This window comes from Ambystoma mexicanum, chromosome 5q, assembly GCF_040938575.1.
Source record: "Ambystoma mexicanum isolate Mex_15411 chromosome 5q, UKY_AmexF1_1, whole genome shotgun sequence".
In the NCBI taxonomy this organism is placed as follows: domain Eukaryota; kingdom Metazoa; phylum Chordata; class Amphibia; order Caudata; family Ambystomatidae; genus Ambystoma; species Ambystoma mexicanum.
Window position 1 is genome coordinate 210286052 of NC_090933.1, and position 19183 is coordinate 210305234.

Genomic DNA, 19183 nt, shown 5'->3' on the forward strand with positions numbered 1-19183 from the left:
AGTTGTTTCAACCTTGCAGAACCTACAGTGGTTATTTGTGGTGGAAATCTACCTAGTTGTCGCCATGTATGAGTTTGTAGGTAGAATGTTCAGGCGTATTCTTAGAAATGTTGTTCTGATGGTTTGGTCTGGAAACATTTGAAGATATAATGGTAGCTCGTGGATTTTTCTGTTATCTTTGTTGCACTGAAGGTTCTGTTGATAGGCATTTTTGGTTGGGATCGTTTTTATCCAATTGTTCCGAAGAAGTTTGATTTTAGCATGTTGTGGGCAAAGAGTTAATAGTTCTTCTGATATCTCTTTGTTTTCCATTTCCGTGATTAAAGTCTGTTTCCATTTTTGTATACCGTGTTGTTGAAGGTGTTTGCATGAGCTCTCAAAATTTGGATCGCTGGGGTTTTCTGGTCAGAAAGTATTTTTCTGGAAATGTCTAATCTCTTCCAGAGTACGATGGATGCAATTGATTGGGTTGCCATTTCGTGTCTTATTCTTGGCATGGGATATGACTGCGGAAGATAAAGGATTTTATGCCAAAAAACTGCTTCATATTTCATCTAGTTTTCTGTACCAGCATTCATCATTGTTTCTGTTCCGTAGGTTACTATAGGAATTTATTTTTGTCTATAGTAAGCCTTTATAGTTCTGAAAGAGAATTTCCCATATTTCCCATGGAGGAGACATCCTTGACGTGCCAGAGTTTGTGATGTTTGTTCTATTTTGTCCAGCCATTGTTCTTCTGTTTTGGATTGATTTATTAGTATACCAAGATATTTGAAGGTTGTCACATTTTCTAGTTGGTTTCCGTCAATGTTGAATATTGTTTTTTTTGCTATTTTTGTTTGTGGTTTAGTTAAGGTCATTATCTTGGTTTTAGTAATGTTGATTGCTAATTCATTTTTGTTCATGTAGCTGCTCAGTGCTGTCAGGGCTGCTTGTAATCCAGAGGTTGTTTTGTCAAGAAGGATGATATCATCTGCATATGACATAACAGGGACTGGTATTGAGTTTATTTTCAGGGGGTTGGTTTGGTTGCTGATCAGGTGTTCCTCAATGTCTGCTGTGAACAAGTTGTATAGGGTTGCCGCCAGAGGGCACCCTTGCTTTAGTCCGTTCACTGTGGCAATTGCGTCGGTGGTAGCGCCTTGTTTTGATAGTCTCAATTTTATGGAGGTTTCTGAGTATAGTAGGATGATTGGCTCCAGGATGTTCGATGGGCACTTCCATGCTTTGAGTTTGGACCAAAGGTTGTGTCGTGATATGGTGTCAAAGGCCATCTTCAGGTCTATAAAAGCAGCATGTACAGTGGTGCAGTTGTTGATGGCTTCATGTTTTATTAGATGGAGTAGTATCAAGTTGATGTTGGTTCCCACGTTGGTGGTGAAGTCCGTTTGTCTGGCCGAGAACCTGCCATTGTCGATTGCCCAAGCAGTTAATTGCTTCAGTAGCGTTGACACAAAAAGTTTTCCAAGCGGGTCCAGTAAGGCGATTGGGTGTAAATTCTGTGATTCATCTCGAGGGTCTTGCTTGTAGATTGGGACAATTATGGCAGACGTCAAAGAGTTTGGAATTTGGTTGAGTATGTTTATCAGAGCTATGATCTGACACATGAAATTCGCCCAGGCCGACGGGTCCTGTTTGATGACAGCATTGGATATTCCGTCGGGACCAGGTGCTCTAGAGCAGTGGAGTAACTTTGCTGAAAATGTTGGAGGGGACATGACAACTGAAGGAAAGGGGTGGGGTGAAGGGAGGGCGGATGGTGGCTCTGAGGGATCGTTCCGGCCAAATTGTAAAAAAAAATTGGTCGAATGGTAGATTTGACCGAATTCGGTCACCACCATTAGTCGAAGCCGAAGATACCGAACATGAAGAGCAGTGGTTGCAAGGGTGGCCCCCCTCAGCCCATGTTCGGTATTTTTGGCTTCGGCGGTTGCAGGGGTGTCCCTCGCTTCCTCAGCATTGGTGGCAGTGAACCCAACAAAAAAAAGAAGAAAAGGGATGCTGCAGTGTCAGTTCACACCCGCGTTAAAGGGATGGATCTGATGCTGCAGGTTACAAGAGAGGCCGGATGGAGAAAAGATAAGTGGGGGGGGGGTTTATGGTCTACTGGTGGTTTGAGGGGACATGGGTTTGGTTTTTTGTACCAAGGTAAAAACGTATTTGCAGCGAAAATGAACGCGGTTAATTCCACCGTGATTTTGTACGTCGGTCAAACAACCTAAATCCCAGAGGGATAACACTAAACGACTACACCACAAGAGTCCATTGCTGACGCTCTGTTATAACTTTCATAAGACTGGTGGTGTATCTTTAAAATTCAATTAGGCCCCCACGCATCTTCAGCTGGCCTGCCATGCACTCAGTCATGCAACATAACATTCACAAACTTATTTCCACTAGAACATACAAACAATGCATTATTTATCCTTCATTCAGACACAAAGGTCAACACACATATGCTGGTACAAACTCTCACACAAATGCTCTCAGCACCTCCACTGACATACACTGTGTGCACACAACATCTATATGTACATTTACAGTAACACATGGAATCAGTGGCGCAACGTCCATTGAACAGACCAGACTTTATCACCCCCTGATACCTGAAATTTTGGGCTACTTTGACTTGCTGAACTATAAAGCAATGGCCGAAAGGACCAGATTCACTGGAATATCAGCAATTTGCCCGATTTTTCCTTTCATTCAAAGGCAGAAACACTGGTTAATGCAGTGCAGTGGGTGACCAAGTATAATTGGTATAGATTTTTAAATGCCATATATCTCCAAACTTGGGTTCTGCACAGCACCGTATATGTCTAAGTGCTGATAGAATTTCTTTCCACAAGATTCTGACTGATTGAAATTAAGGTATGTTTTCCTGTGTTGAAATGGCTCCAAGCAGTGGAGTACCGAGCGGGAGAGTCGCAATGGGGTGGTCAACCTAGCCTCCCCCATAGCTCTTTTAAGAGTCAGACCGGGACATTTGTTATTGGGACACCTCTCCCATTCGGCACCTCAAAGAGGATGCCCAATGGCAAAGGTGTCCCGCTGCAGGACAATGTGTGCTGAGCAATTGTCCTGGCAGCAGAACACCTTTCTCGTTCCGAATGGTAGAGGTGTCCTGCTGCCAGGACATTGTCCCAAGGAGCTCCGGGCAGCAGAGGGTCCTCACTTTGCTCTGTTTTACAAGGTGAGCCATTAGGCATTGATGGGAGGAAGGGGGGCACTATTAGCAGGGACTTTTGTCCCTTTAGAAATGTGAATGGGTGGGAGTGATCAGAAGTGAGATGGGTGCATAATGTTGCATGTTTTATGAAATAATGACTATGGCTTTAAAACCCAAGGAGGATTTGTTAGGCTCCATTAATCTGCATGATGCTATTGTGACTTTGCATGCAGAATGGGGAGAATGAAACTAAAGCCCTACTCCCATTGCTTAACATATTTCTATGACAATATATATAGTGTATGGCTAGTTTATTATGTAGTGTGGTTTGCTTCCATTGCATTGCTATACATAATTATATATATTACATAAATAATTAGGACATGAAATGTAAAGCAAAACCTTAATACATATCTATATCAATTAAGCCTGGAAAGATGTGCATGGGCACTTAAATTGTCCACATCCCAGTTTCACCATTTAACCAAGTGTGTGATCCTGAGCAAATCATTTAATCATATTGTGTCTTATCTGCAGCTCTGTAAGTGATTCTGATTCACTTCAAAGATTATGTTAATGTATCATGCTATTATAATGGAAAAGCCTAATAAGTATAGAGTTGCTCCACATATAACAATAGTGCAATTTAGGTATTTTGCACCACAAAGTTATTTGTCACTTGGCCTATTTAGGGCAACTTATTCTAAAGTCACTTCCATGGTGTCTCTAAGTATCAAAGACTGATGATGCGCCTTGCAATGTCCTTTTTTGTGAAGTCACTTCTGTTGGTGCAATCCATATGCTAATTAGGAAGTTTGCATGTATTTTGCCTCAGAGGGCTTGGACAGAGCTCCCCAACAAACATACACAAACACAATGAAAAACATGTTTTTTTTTTTTTTAAGTACCTCTGCTCTGCTTTCAAATGCCGCCCGGGCCACGTCTCACGTTACACCGACCTAACCTCTTTGCACTCACATGTCTCCAGACAGAAACCAGGAAGCTGAATGAGCTTCCTAGTTCATGTCTGTGTGTTGCACGAACACGAAGCCGGAAAGTGATGCACTGTGCCGCTGGCCCCCGGAAGTGCTGCTTCTAGCGTGACAGCACAGGCGCCAGGCCCTGCTGACTTTGAGTCAGGCCAGCCAAGGTGAGGGACTGAACCACGCAGGGCATCCCAGCCCTGTAGGTGTTGCAGTGCGGCTGCCAGGCATCTCTGCATTATGTAATGAGACAGCGCAAGCCTTACTGAGCACCCCAGCTGGGCTTGCGCTGCCCATTACATAATTAATGATTGAAGTTCCCCTCTCCTCCCTCCAAAAGATGTGGGGGACAAAAAGGCATGCCACAGAAGTTGGGGGGGGGGACAAAATCCCCTGTTCCCCCCTATAATTACGCCTTTAGGTATTTGATCATTCTTATGAGTTCGTCATATTCAACCTTTACTTGCCATTTTGATTTGTTCTGGGTCGTTTCGTCTTGAAACTTCGATAGTCGTGCTCCGTAGATGGTTGAAAAGTGTGTGATCCATTTTTCTTGCAAGACGTTAGCCGTGAATTTGTGTTGTTTTTATGAGTTGTCATTGAGGAGATTCCAGAGGTCTCTCGTGTTGTGACTTGTATGTTTTCATTATGTTTTCTGCGTCGGCCTGTTGGAGGATTTTTTGTTGAGATTTTCTCCAGTTGGAGTATGCTTGTTTCAGTTTTTTTATCTGTGTTGTATTTTCTGCAGATTTTGTTTTCTTCAGGTGACGTATCGATTTTGCCAAACATTTTTTCTTGTCAACTATTTCCTGGTTGTAGGGGGCGCTGTTGCGCACATCTAAGATGGCTGCCTAGTTCCAGAGCTCCGGCTTCTATAAATCCTTCAAGATACGCATCCTCTCTCAGGGCCGCCAGCGGAACAAACGAAGCGCGTCGATCTGTGGCGCAAGACTGTGGGCACATACTGGGAAAAATTTGGGCCGCTATGCCGGACCGCGTTGAAGATACACCGTCCTGAAGATCCTGCGGACGGAGGCTGGGACATTGGCCGCCCGCGAGTTCCGGGCGAACTTCCCCTGGAGCCGCGGGGGGAGGGGCCGGATCGAGTCAGAGAGGCCGCGCTTCGACCAAACTCCTGGAGGTGATCGGACCATCGCTGCCGGCTAATGTGACGGTGCCACGTCGGTATATATCGCAGCCGCACAATGGGCGCGGCGAACGCGGTGGTCCCCCGCCAACGGCCACGTGGTGTGCAGCCGCCGTGCTACGCGGGCTACTGTTGCCCCGACTCCCATGCCTGCGGAGCTGCCCTTGGCTCCCCTGATATCTCCCGCTGGTGAAGTGCCCCTCCACAAGTGGACGGATGTAAAAACAAGTAAGAACAGGTGGGGCAACGCATGAGGAGGGTGGACACCCCGAACAGGATCTGCCGAGAAGGGGACATTTTATCCGACTACAGCCCTCCCTGGGCGATAACCTTTACACACCTCTCCTGCACGATAACTGGGTTTAAGCTCACTACCAATCCTGTATAGAGTCCGTACCATACGTTGGGGCGGACAGGGCTGGAGGCGCTGGAAGACGCGGTCTACTTGAATCTACACATGGGCCAGTACGAGCAGAAGAGAGCACGCCCCAAAAAAACAGGCCCAATGGACTCCTTTGCCAATTCCCAGCCCAGCAAGTCCATGGCACCCCCGTCGCAGCAAGTGGACAGTCAGCCCGAGTTGCCAGTGGAGGAGAGGGTGGACCGATTGATGGCTATGGTTCAGAACGGCTTCCTAGCGGTGAACACTAAATTGGATGACATGGGTCAACAATCAGCTCCTTGAAGGCGAGGGTGGACAAGGAAAGCACACAGATTACTGAGGCCGAAGGCAGGATCGCTATCAATGAAGACTCGATACTACAACATGGCCGCGATATTGCCCAGTTGAAAGGGGACCTCCGGAAAACCCTTGACAAATGCGAGGATTTGGAATCCCGTTCTAGGAGGAACAACATCCGTCTGGTTGGTGTGGCTGAAACCTTTGGCAAGGGGTCTATGGAACGCCAGGTAGAGGCCCTTCTGAAGGCACTCCTGGGTTCCGACTCCTTTTCGGACCATTTCCTTGTGGAGCGAGCACACGGTACATCGGCGCCTCCGCCCAGGCCTGGAGCTCCACCTCGTACAATAATTGCCCTCCTTCTCAATTATAGGGACAGGGACGCTATCCTGCGGATATCCAGGGATAAGGGCACCCTATTCCATGAAAACAACAGAATCCACATATATCTGGACTTTTCCACCAATGTGCAATCACTTAGGAGATCTTATGAGCCCGTCAAGAGACAACTGAGACCCGTACTCCCTTGTCTACCCAGCGAAAATGAGAATCCAACATGGAGGCAGGGCTCACTTTTTTGAAAATCCAACCGAAGCCATGCTCTACGTTGAAGCCTCCATCCCTCTACCGACCCGGGAGCGGGCCGGGAACCAGAATCTTCCGCCTCGGGGCGCGGTGGAGCCCGACGACCCCGCGGGGTGATGTTTTTTTTGATGCCACAGTGCTATAATGTTTTAAATTGAAGGCCGCAGGGTGGCCCTGAATGTAAATGTTTGTTGGAATGGAGCCGTTCAGACTTCCTGGGTCGGCGGTCATATGAGTGCAGCTCACACCCCCAGGAGTGTTCCTAGGTTATGGTTTTAGGGGTACATCGTCCAGTTGGGGTTGATGATGCGGGAGAGGGTTGGGAGTGGAATAGGGATACCGTGTTGCCGTGCGAAATGCCGGGCTTTTTGGGGGAACCCATGTTTCGGGTTGTTATTGCGGTTAAAATAGAGAGCGGTTTTGCAGCGGGATACCCATTCTCCCTGCGACAGGGGCGGGAGTATGGACGTATGCCTAGTCTCAGGTACGACCACGACACAGGTCAATAAGGGCTTGAATGTTAAGCTCCTTTCCTGGAATATCCGAGGGTTGAATAACCCGACTAAGGCAAGGAAGATCACATCATACATCACACGCCATAACCCTCACAATCTTTTTATGCAAGAGAGGCACGCGCTTGGGCAGGTCAATACTAAACTTTTACCGAGGTGGGGGTCGCACAGGTACTATGCAGAATATTCAGCACAATCAAGAGGAGTGTTGACTGTCATACACCCCAAATTATGTTTTAAATATCAGTCCAGCAAAATAGACCAACAGGGTAGATACGTACTGGTGTGGGGGGAATTGGCGGGGCACCAAGTGCTTCTAATTAATACCTATGGTCCCAATTTAGATGACCCACAGTTTTATTGCACAATACTGGATATGCTATCATCATCTGGGGAGACACAAATACTCTGGGGTGGCGACTTCAAAATGATATCGGACCAATCCATGGATCGTTCATCGACTGTCCCCAGAACCCCCTCCAAGGCCGCGCTGGTATTAACACAATTAATGGAACAGATGGGTATGGTAGACGTGTGGCGCGCATTACACCCAAGCAAGAAGGAATACACCTTTTACTCGTCGGTGCACGATTCTCATTCGCGCATTGACTTTTGGATCGTTAGTCAGTCCTTATCTGGGGCGATCTCCCAATGCGATATACATCCCCGTAACCTTTCGGATCACTCGCCGGTGTCGCTTGACATCAACTTTAGGGACGTCTCCCCCCCGGCGAGAAGATGGAGGGTGCCCCCTGCAATCCTAAGAGACCCCAACATATGCGAATCGCTACACACAGAGATTGCGGAGTTCCTAGAACTAAACGAGGGTTCGGTTGCCACTTATGCCACACTATGGGATGCATTCAAGGCCTGGGTCCGGGGAGCCATCCTGAGTAAGTCGACTGGTATGTTGAAGTCCGTACGTGAGGAATTGGGGGTGGCCGAGACACAAATTGACCTGTTACAGACTGAGTACAGCATCACACAGGATAAGGGAACCCTGTCGCAAATACATACTACGCTAAAAGAATTCCACAAGTTGGCCCATAGAGAAGTTCTCTATATGGCTGCACCAGCCAAAGCCCGATGATACGGGGAGAGCAATAAGGCTGGGAGATTCCTGGCCAACATGCTTAGAACTGATAGGCACCATAACCCGATTCCCGAGCATACAGACACCGACGGGAGTGACGGTAAACAGAGACCGAGACATTAACTCCGCTTTTACCGAGTTCTACTCCTCCCTCTATTCCAACCACGATGAAAAAAACAAAGAGGACACGTTTCAATATCTAGATAATCTCGACCTTCCCACATTAACGGCCGAAACCCGTAATATACTAGACAGGCCAATCACATCAGAGGAGATTGCAGAGGCCATAAAAGCTCTGTCGAGCGGCCGTTCCCCGGGCTCGGATGGCCTTCCAGCGGAACTATTCAAAGAATTCTCTAGTGAATTGGCCCCGATACTGCTGAAAGTGTGGGAAGAGGCAATGAGCCTGCGGGTTCTCCCGGAATCGATGCGAGAAGCAATCGTCACTTTCCTTTTGAAACCCCGTAAACCGCCACAAGACATGGCGTCCTATCGACCCCTGTCTTTAATCAACACTGACGCAAAAATCTTCGCAAAAGTGTTGGCCACCAGACTCCTGCCATACATGCTGATCCCGGTTCATCCTGACCAGGCCGGCTTTATACCAGCCCGATCCACGGCTCTCAACCTGAGACGACTATTTAATGTTATGGCACAGATAGACCCAGATGCCAAGGCGGCCGTGGTCGCATTAGATGCCGAGAAGGCTTTTGACTCCGTTTCCTGGGCATACCTCTTTCTGGTGCTGGAGCGGTTTGGTCTCGGCCAGTACTATATTAACTGTGTCCGATTATTATATACACAGCCGACAGCTAAGGTCCTGACTAACACCACTCTCTCCCCGTCATTCCACCTACACAGGGGGACCAAGCAGGGATGTCCCTTCTCGCCCATACTTTTCGCTCTGACCATTGAACCAACGGCGGAATTCATACGTCAGAACCACTCACACAGAGGTCTTAGGATGACCGGCCCCCCTCAGATAATATCACTTTACGCGGATGACACTCTACTATATGTCCGCAACCCCAAAGAAAATGTGCAACACATCATGTCGGACATACATGAATTCTCAGAATACTGATATAGAATTAATGTACCGAAGTCAGAAATATTTCCCCTTACTGACGGCATGGGAGACCTAGCTGAAATAGAGGGATTTAGACCTGCCCCTACCAAGGTACGCTACCTAGGGATAATGGTCGGCAGAGATAAAACCCTGCTATATACGCACAATCATGGGGAACTGTTGTCAGCCCTTGCGACCAAATTTCAGATGTGGGATAGCCTTCCACTATCCCTGTATGGTAGAGTTGCGCTACTCAAAATGGTGGTCCTCCCCAAGCTCCTATATTACTTCAATAACATCCCACTTTGGCCTGGTGAACCCTTCTTCTCGAAACTGAAATCACTCGCCTCCTCGTTTATCTGGAATGGGAAAACTGCCAGGATGGGTTGGGATAAGATGGTTGAGCCTTTCGTGCAGGGAGGCATTGCGGCTCCAGACTTTGAACTTTATTATTTATGCGCGCAAGCACAATTTGCAAAGCATTGGTTCGACCCAGAGGACACTGCCCCCACATATTGATTGAAAAGCACTCTGTTCGCCAAAACAACATACGCTCAGTCCTTCTTAACCCGAGCTATGGGGACATATGCCCGTTCGATCCGGTATACACGACCACTCATGCTTGGGCCAGAATTTACAAGAGGCTAGGACTGGAATCCCCCTATGACCCGGAAGTCCCCCTGTGGGACTTCTCCAGCATTTCCCCCACATTTGATCGAGCCCTCCAGCAATCCTGGGACCCTAACAAGCTTTTCACGCAACGCGACATGTTCCCTGATGGTGAGTTTTGTGACCTCAAAGGCTTTACTGAAGCGGTGGGGAGGGGCCAGCTTAAACGCCTTCAATACTAACGGATGAGGGCTGCGTTCTCGGCGAAGTGGCCGACATTTCCGCAGGAACCCCAGTCCCATGCATGCATTAGGTTAATAGTGTCTATGGACGGTCATGGCAAGGGGGTCTCTATGCTATATTCATTGGTGCAGACCCATTCCCCGATGAGAGAAATCTGGGAGCGAGACGTGGGCACTCAGATAGATGAGGTCCGCGGGCCCGGTATTGTCAGCTTACTCGATCAGTGTCCATGAATGCTGGGCTCCGGCTGATTCAGTTCAAAGTTTTAAACCAATTACACTATTCCCCTGCCAGATTAGCTAAATTTGTGAAAAATTGCACAGGTGCCTGCCCCAAATGTGACGCCCCCAATGCGGGGCCTTATCATATGTACTGGTCATGTCCGTTGATTGTGGAGTTCTGGAAGGAAGTCGCGAGGCTCCTTGAAGATATCACGGCCATCCCAGCGACTCTCTCCCCCCTGAAATACTTGTTGGGCGATATAGGCAAGGTAAAGGAAACCACGAGGCGACTATTTAACATCTCTTGCATTATTGTCAAACGCTGTATTCTTAAATGTTGGAAGTCCTCCACCACCCGAACCAGAACCACTTTCTTAAAAGACCTTTGAATGGTAAATGACGATGAGGAACTATTTGTATTGTCGGTTCCGTCAACATGTTGCCCCAAGGATATTTGGTCATTGCTACGCTTTTACCTGTGCGGCCTGGACTCGGACCCTGATGCAACACCCGGGTCCTCGCCTTGATTTGCAATCTCTACTACTCTTGTACTGGTTGCTCTCATGTCCGAAAACTGTGATGTCTTCCTCTTCCCCTCCTCCCTTAACATGAAGGCTGTAAAATAATTAAGCTATGTTTTGATATGTATATGTTGTATCTTGCTGCTGACCTACTCTCTCAATAAAAATATGTTTTAAAAAAGTTGTATGGGTGGTGGTGGTTTTGATGTGGTCGGTTTTTGACTGTTTGTCAGAAGGGTAGTAGGATGCATTCATAGTTCAATTTGTCGGCATCTCTCAGGTTGGAAGCGTAAAGTCTTTTTGGTAAATCTACCATCGCTGGTTGTGGGATACGTAATCTGGATGATGTTCCATCGCGTTCTAATGGACATGATGGTATGGTTTTTTTCCTGGTCACTTAGCGGACGAGAGTGTACAGTTAATTGATTGTGGTCACTTCTGTCTGATGTTATCGTTTGAGCTGTCATAACAGATGCATGCAAGTTGTGTGATAAAAAGATATAGTCAATGATTGCAGTTGAAGATCCTCTGGACCATGTTGGCATGTAGGATGCAGAGTTGTTCCTTGCATGGTCGAGGAGGATGAAGTTGCAGGTAGTGATTTCGTTCATCCATCTACTTGCTTTTGGTGAGAGTTGTGTTTGCGTTCGGAGAGTGCCATTCTGGGTAAATAAATTGATGTTCAGGTCTCCACAGATTATCATTTCTACAGATTGTTGGTTTGTGACAATTTTGTCGATTGATATGAATACTCCATCGATAAAGGCTTCAGTTGTTATTGCTGCGGGGTTCCAGTATAGGTTTAGTATTGCAATTGTTAGTTCATGATTATTTTCCTTGGCTGTTTCTCTATGGTCGTTATTGTTGTGATTTGGGTCCAGGAGTTGATGTTTTCGGTGCTCAATACAGTCCATTGAGGATTTATCTTGATTAGGGTGAGGAGGCCTGGTGCTCGTCTTCCTTGTTTTTTGACTATTGCAGGATTGAGAAAGGTCAGAAAGCCATTGCAGGCTGGCAATTCGCTGAGCCAGGTTTCTTGCAAGCATATGATTTGGTAGTTTTCTAGGTCCTGTGAGGGATTGTTGAAAAGATGCAAGTTTCCTCTGGTATTCCACGAGCAGAGTGACCACGTGTTTTCCAGATTTGTTAGTTGTTATGATCTAGAGGTCGTTGAATTTCCTGGGGATGCAATTTCTGTGTATGAGTTTTCCAAGTCATAGATTCTTTTGATAGGTCGTTCGACTCTGCTCGATTGTTCTGATTGTGATGATCGGCTCTGTTTCCTATCTGCTCCCGGCTGATGGTTATTGTAGTCGTTTGTTTGTGTCCTGGATTGATGTTGTCAGTAAGCGTCTCTGTCTTACTTTGATCTGTGTTTTTGTATGTTGGTTGTTCTTATTGTTGTGGTGGCCTAGCATGTGAATCTGAGATTTTTGAGTTGGGAGCGCCTTGATAGGATCAGTTCTTGATCAGTGGGGTTGCATAGCTCAACTGTGATTTTGTCTAGATGCAGGTCGTCCTCAAATGTTATGAGGTCGCTGTCTCTTGTTGCTATTTTGTCTAGCTGCGGTATTGCTCCAAAGAGGTGTAGAACATTTGTTCTGTTGAGGATTAGAGGTTCTGGTGTAATGATTTCATTTTCAATGTGAATTACATAAATTTGTTTTTGTTGTAGCGGATTTACAAATGATAGGAGTGTGCAGCTGTCCTTGGTGTGATCTAGCGATCGTGATCTAAGTAAGTCAGATGCGATTTGGTCATATGTTGTCTCTATTGTTGCATCAGTTGTATCATTTTCTAGAGTTGCATGAGAGATTTCTTCATACTTGTCTGCTATTGCTTGTTCAGGTTCAGGGGCGTATTCAAAGCTCGAGTGGGCTGTGGGTTGTACATATGGTGGTGTGTCATCTGGTGTTTGATCTCCATGGGTGGATAGATTGAGTAGGACTTCATCAGAGTGTGTATTATCTGGCGTTGCTCGTTGTGCCAGAGACTGTGGCTGAGTTATGACTCTTTATTATTCTTGAGTTGGGATGATGGGTAGTGTAAAGGGAATTTGTGTCTTGCAGTTTGGCGGTGTATGAAGTTGGTCAGTTGCTTTCACTGTTCTCAGGAACGCTCTTGATCCTATTTGTCTCTTTTTATTGTTTTTAGATTGTGTTGGTTTTTGATCATGTATTTTTTTTCCCTTTTGAGAAGATCTGGTACGGATCTGTGGTGTTCATGTTTAGTTGGATAGGTTCCTGAGTAATCGGTTGTGGAGTAACAATGTTTCCAGTCAGTCCTTTCTGTTTATTATTCCTTATTCCTGATTACCTGCTGCTTCCTTACATCTATTTAGAATTGCTTATTTGTGGGTTGAGGAATATTGCAGAGGGAAATCCTAACTTAAGTGCTATCTTTCCCAAACAAGCCAAAAGTATTCTTTTCTCTGGTGTTTTTCAGTCTGCATTGCTAAAGAGTGAATTTAAGTTCATTACATACCTTCTCATCTGTTATTATATGCATCTCTGCATATTATCATTTGTAGAACAGCAAAGACAAATCAAGAGCTGAGAATAGAGAGTTCCTGAGCTCCCTCCCATCCTCAATATTGTCAGTGGAGGTGGCGACAAAGCTAGATGACTAATTCATGCTGCAAGAGATTACGATGGCTATTGATACGCTTCCTAATGGTAAGGCACCGGGTGCAGATCGTCTCTGCTCTGAATTCTATTAAAGGTACAAAGAATTGGTGGGCCCTTTAATGTTACAGCTATGTGAGGAATCTCTGGAGTCTGATTCTCTACCGGATTCAGCCCCCGGATTGTGAAGTGCAAACATTAATGGCATGGTTTTTGATAAGATATGGATAGGGTCTGAATCTGTTTAGTACACTAAACCTAGGAGGTCGTCTGTAGGAGTGTGGTAGGTGTAAGGATGCAAGATTTAGTAGTGTAGAGTTAGTTGAGGGATGAGGGGTGTAGAGTGTGGGTGAAGGTGTTGTCACTTCTAACTTTTGGTGGTAGATTTAACTGAAATTAAAGGTGCAGACCAGTGCCACGCAGGGAAGGTTCCATGAGTCCGCTTGGTTCCCATTTTCCTTTTCTTTCAAACAGATTTAGCCTACAAAATTGCCAGCCATGCGGTCCAATCACGATGAGTCAAGCTTTTTATCTAGAATTTCTGGCAAAACCAGAGTCAGTCTAGCTATGGGTTATGGGGTCAGCAGTATAATTAGTTATGCCACTTAAAATGTTGTGTAGGCAAACACAATGATTCAATACAACTCAGTGCTAGGTATTCAGGGGCATATGTTACAAGGTAAACAGTTGTGGTGTGCATACACAGAAACAAATGAGTCCAAAAAGGCTACTATGTGGCAGGTATACAGGCAATAACACTGTGTTTGTGCACCAGATGTTGTCTGGAGTGTAATTGCCATACATATGTGCAGCTAGCATAATGATTTAATATACCTGCATGCTAAGGTGTTCAGGCATAGATATCACTGTCCAAACAGATTTACTGGTACAGATGCACACAGTCAGTAGATTCAGTCAAGTTAGGTGCTAGGAATTCAGGGGGAAAATGTAAGCGTAGATTCACCTTAGCTGTATGAGGAGTTTTCTCTGTGCTGAGATGCTAATCAGCTGTGTGCGAGGAATGTTGCAGCATACATGAAGGTTCTCCAGACTGAATTTGAGAGGTGGAAGAAATTGTGCATGTTGTTAATGGGGAAAATAGCGTTGGTTTAAATGCTTGTACTACCAAAGCTTTTATATTATTTCCTCACCATTCCCATTAAATTGAATACAGTTCTTTTGGCAGAATTGAACGCCCTAATCACCCAATCCCTATGGGTCCCTGGCGGGACTTGGATAAATATTCCAGATAAGTATAAGCAAATGATAGAGAGGGACTGCAAGTCCCAGATAGTGAACGATACTACCTAACAGCACAGGCGAGTTTCATTTCCTTCACCTCTCAACCTCATGTGAAGATTGAGGAAAAGGTGGCAGAGCTGATGCATCTCGGGGTGGCCATGCTTAGCAGGGTCAACGCTGATCCGTGTCCCTTTGACCACCTAGCCACCACATTGGGATCATGGAGAAGGATACTGAAGTGACGACTTATAGCATACCCATACAGCTGGCAGGTGCCCATATAGAGCATATTAGACACACAGCCAAGCTTGGAGAAGGGTCTCATGTCAGCATGGTCACGGGCAGGGCTTGCATGCTTTGGAGATCTCTTCCCAAGTGGTCAATACATGACATTGCTGGAACTTCAGGGGAGGCGGTGGCCCGGTGCTGCTACGTTTTTTTTAATATTTACAAGCCAAATCAATGCTATGGGCCAAATGGCCAGGCCTCCCCAGCTAACCAGATGGGCATAACTGTGTGGATTTTATGTATTCATGTTTACCATATCTGCCCTCTGTATCTACTTTCTATAACTTGGTACACCATGAAACCAGAGAAAAGGTCTCAGAATCCTGTGATAAATGAGCCAGGGCTCTCGGTACTGATATTGATGATGTTATATGACAAAAGAGCATACTCACTCACTAAAGAAGTGGCGTTCAATTTTAAATTCCGGCTTATACATTTCTAAATATTGCATAGCCTGCACTAGACACCTAAAATGATGCAGAAATTCTATTGTGACACTGAGAGGTGATGCCCCAGGTCCCCAGATGCAGATTACTTCCATATATTTTGGACCTGCCCCAAACTTGCCACATAATGGCTATCAGTCTGTGCAGAGGTGTCTGTAATGGCGGGGGTAACAGTACCTGTTGATCCTCAGTGGTGTCTGTTAGAGTGCTATGTATGACAAGATGGAAAGGATTAAGCGCAGATACCTGAATATTGCTTTCCACACTGGCAGCGACTGAGACCTAACACGGGTGAAAAATAACAAAGAATTTCATATTTCGCTCAAGCCAGTGGTAAACCGCCCCAAGGACATATGGGTCTACTATAGAACTTACTTGGTGAGGCGTAATAGTGGGCATGTTGAGGTGTCCAGTGTGGATGTCTGGGAGTGCCCTAGGTACTCGAACTTTCATTGTACGCTGATGTAACATTATTGCCCTCTTTGGGGATGCCTTTCTGTAGTGTCACCCGAGTGTAATGTATTGATGCATTGTACTTTGTCATGCCGAGAGTTTGTGTAAACGGTTAAAAAAGTATGTGTCTACTATCCTGTGACTTTTAGCAATAAACGTACATGAACAGTAGACATGTGTATGAAAATAGAGGAAAATGAGCAATCAGAATGGTTTAAATTGGCCTTGATCCTGAAATCAGAAGCAAGATATGAACGAAAAGAGCCCTTATTCTTTTGCACATATTGCTATAATAAGCTGACATTAGAAGCCTTCTAGAGCCATCAATAACAACTTAGAAACCTTCCAATTTCCAAAGCACTCCGTCAACCTAACCTAAAGGAGAGTAATGTAATTAGTACAGTACACCCATTGCAAGCTATTATACGACTACAACCCCAAACTGCCTCCATCAGAATTACTTGAGCATTTGAGGCAAGGGTGTATATTTACCATTAGACCTCAAAGAAAATGTTGACAATAGGACGTCCACTTAATCAATCTTTAATTGTATTGGTCAATCGTGTACCAATAAAATGCAAAAAATTGATACGTACTAGTTTGCTTAAACAAAGTAAAAGAGGCTCTACTATATCCCAAAGAGCACAATGTATATTACAAAGACACAAATATCGACAATAATATAATCAAAGCTAAAATAAATAAATGAAGGCACACCACAGACTCGCCATTTGAATGTGCTGACGCTAACATTATGATGACATGCTTGAGCACTACACAGTACACCCATTACATTCAAGAGACATCATGGTATAGGACTTAGAAACATACCAAATGCATCAAGCAAAAGTCTATTTTATGAATGCGTTGGAAAAACGTTTAGACACATGCTGTTTTCCTCTACTCTTTCCTTCAGGAGGAGGACGACATGACACGGGTTTGCAGATCAATGCATCAGAGTATCGTTCTCTCAGAATGTACTCTGAAGATTTGAGGTTCCTTCAAACCACAAAGTTATTTTTTCTTTTTTTTTTTAAAGTTGACTTGTAACTTTATGTTATGGCTTTGCTAATATGTTAAAGACTATCACCCATGTTACCAACAAATCACGTAGTGAACTACTCCAGAAAATAAAAGACAAAGATGAAATGTTGGAGTCAAGTATTACAAATATCTTGGCAAGTAGGCATGGTAAAAAAGACTACTGGGTCCAACACCATGCTGACGTTCGCTGTGTGCTAAGGAACGTAGGTCCTCTCACTTGGTACATTACACTCAGATGTGCAGAATACGAATGATATGATTTACGTGACTTCCATATGAACTGCAAATTAAAATAAAGAAAAGAGGGGTAAAAAGCACAGGAAGCCTCTGTTCTCTAGATCCACTGAATGGTTCACCCCAGGCTGCATTTCACCTACAACAAACATTTTCCTCCATCTGGACAAGTAAAACATTACTTTTGGAGAAAAGACTACCAGTCAAGAGGAGCACCGCATATTCACATGCTTTTGTGGACAAAAGATCCTCCCAAAAGTGGCCATGGCAACAATGAGGATGTCTTAGAATGTATTCAAAAATAAATTTCATGTGTCATCTCAACGGTGGGCATAAATCATTTCTCAGTACATTGAGTGTGGGTGGGAAGTAAGGCCCTGAGACAAGTGCGAGAGGACTTGTGGGGGTGCCGGGGATCAGTGAGACTCTGAGGTACACCAGCAGGCCAGTCAGCATGCTGTAAGGAATAGGAGGGAGAGAGGGAAAGGACAGAGCACTAGGTTAGCAGGATAGAGGGAGATAGAAGGAAGAGGAGAAGAGGAAGGTCTTGAGGAGTTTCCTGAATTTTAGTAGATCCGGCTGAAGATGTAGGGTGGCGGGGAGGCTAATCCAGAGGGAGACACCTGCTGAGGATAAGGATCTCCCACCAAATCTCTGCTTGGAGAACCGGCTCACTCGCAGAAGGTTGGAGGTAGATAAGCGGAGGGCTCTTCAGGGACAGTATTTAGGTAGGCAGTGTTGAAGGTAGGTGGGTTCCAGGCCCCAGAAAGACCTGTGGACAATGCAAAGGGTACTGAATTTGATCATTGCAGCCACAGAGAGCCAGTGGAGGGAATTCAGTGCTGGACAGATGGGCCCCTGGGTTTGAGGTCAAGAATAAGTCTTGCAGTTCTGTTCTGGATGAGTTGCAGAGGTGCCAGGAAGAAGAAGGGAGGTTGTGGAAGAGGCTGGTGCAGTAGTCCAGCCTGGAGATAACCAGGGCCCTAGAGACAGTGAGCCTCTGGAGGAAAGTGAGAAGGGGTAGAGTACCCCTGAGGAGGTGTAGTTGATAGTTGGACTTAGAGATGTCTGAAATGTGAGAGGAGAAGGAAAGAGTGGAATCAAAGATGACCCCAAGGTTTCTTGGTTCGCAGGTGCAGGGCCAAGGGAGGCTGGCCAGAGTGAAAGTGGGAAAGCGGGAGCAGGGTTCCCAATGTGAACGATCTCAGTCTTAGTGGCGTTGGGGCAGAAGTCGTTTGCAGCACACCATGACTGAATAGCAGACAGACTGTCCGATATGAGCGAGTAGGAGGGGGCAGTTGATGGTAGCCTGAAATATAGTTGCGTGTCATCCGCATAGCACTGGAAGTTAGAGGTGAAGGTCGCAATCACCCGTGCCAGGGCAGCCATAAAGACGTTGAAGAACCAGGGGGATAAGTTAGATCCCTGGGGAACGCCACAGGTTGAGAGAGTGATAGTCGAGTGAAAGGCTCTGAGTTCCACCTGGGATGGGTGGTCGGAGAGGAAGGAGGTTAACCATGCCAGAGCCTGAGCAGAGATTCCCAGGGTGTCACGGAGACATGCACGCAGGATGTTGTGGTTAACCATGTCGAAGGCAGAAGAGAGATCAAGGAAAATGAGGATATATGGGGTGCTAGTGTCAAGATTTGAGAGCAGGTCTTCACGGGTGTTCAGAAGAGCAGTTTCCATGCCTCTGGATGCTCTAAAGCCAGGTTTATGGTCATGGAAGCAACCAATAAATTCAGTGTGTAGGGTCAACTGTGAGATAGCATCAAACATATCAGTCTTTAAAGGTAACCATTACACCTTTGATCAAAAAGCCCAACCTTGATCAAAGAGACCCCAATAACTTAAAGCCCATAACAAATTGCAATTTTATATTGAAAGTGATGGACAAAGTAGCCACATCGCAATTCCAGGCTCACGTCGAAGCTTCAGAGTCTTTACACCACCAACAATCAGGCTTTTGCTTGGCTCACAGTACAGAGACAGCTATGCTCAATCTCCGGACTAAAATGCTG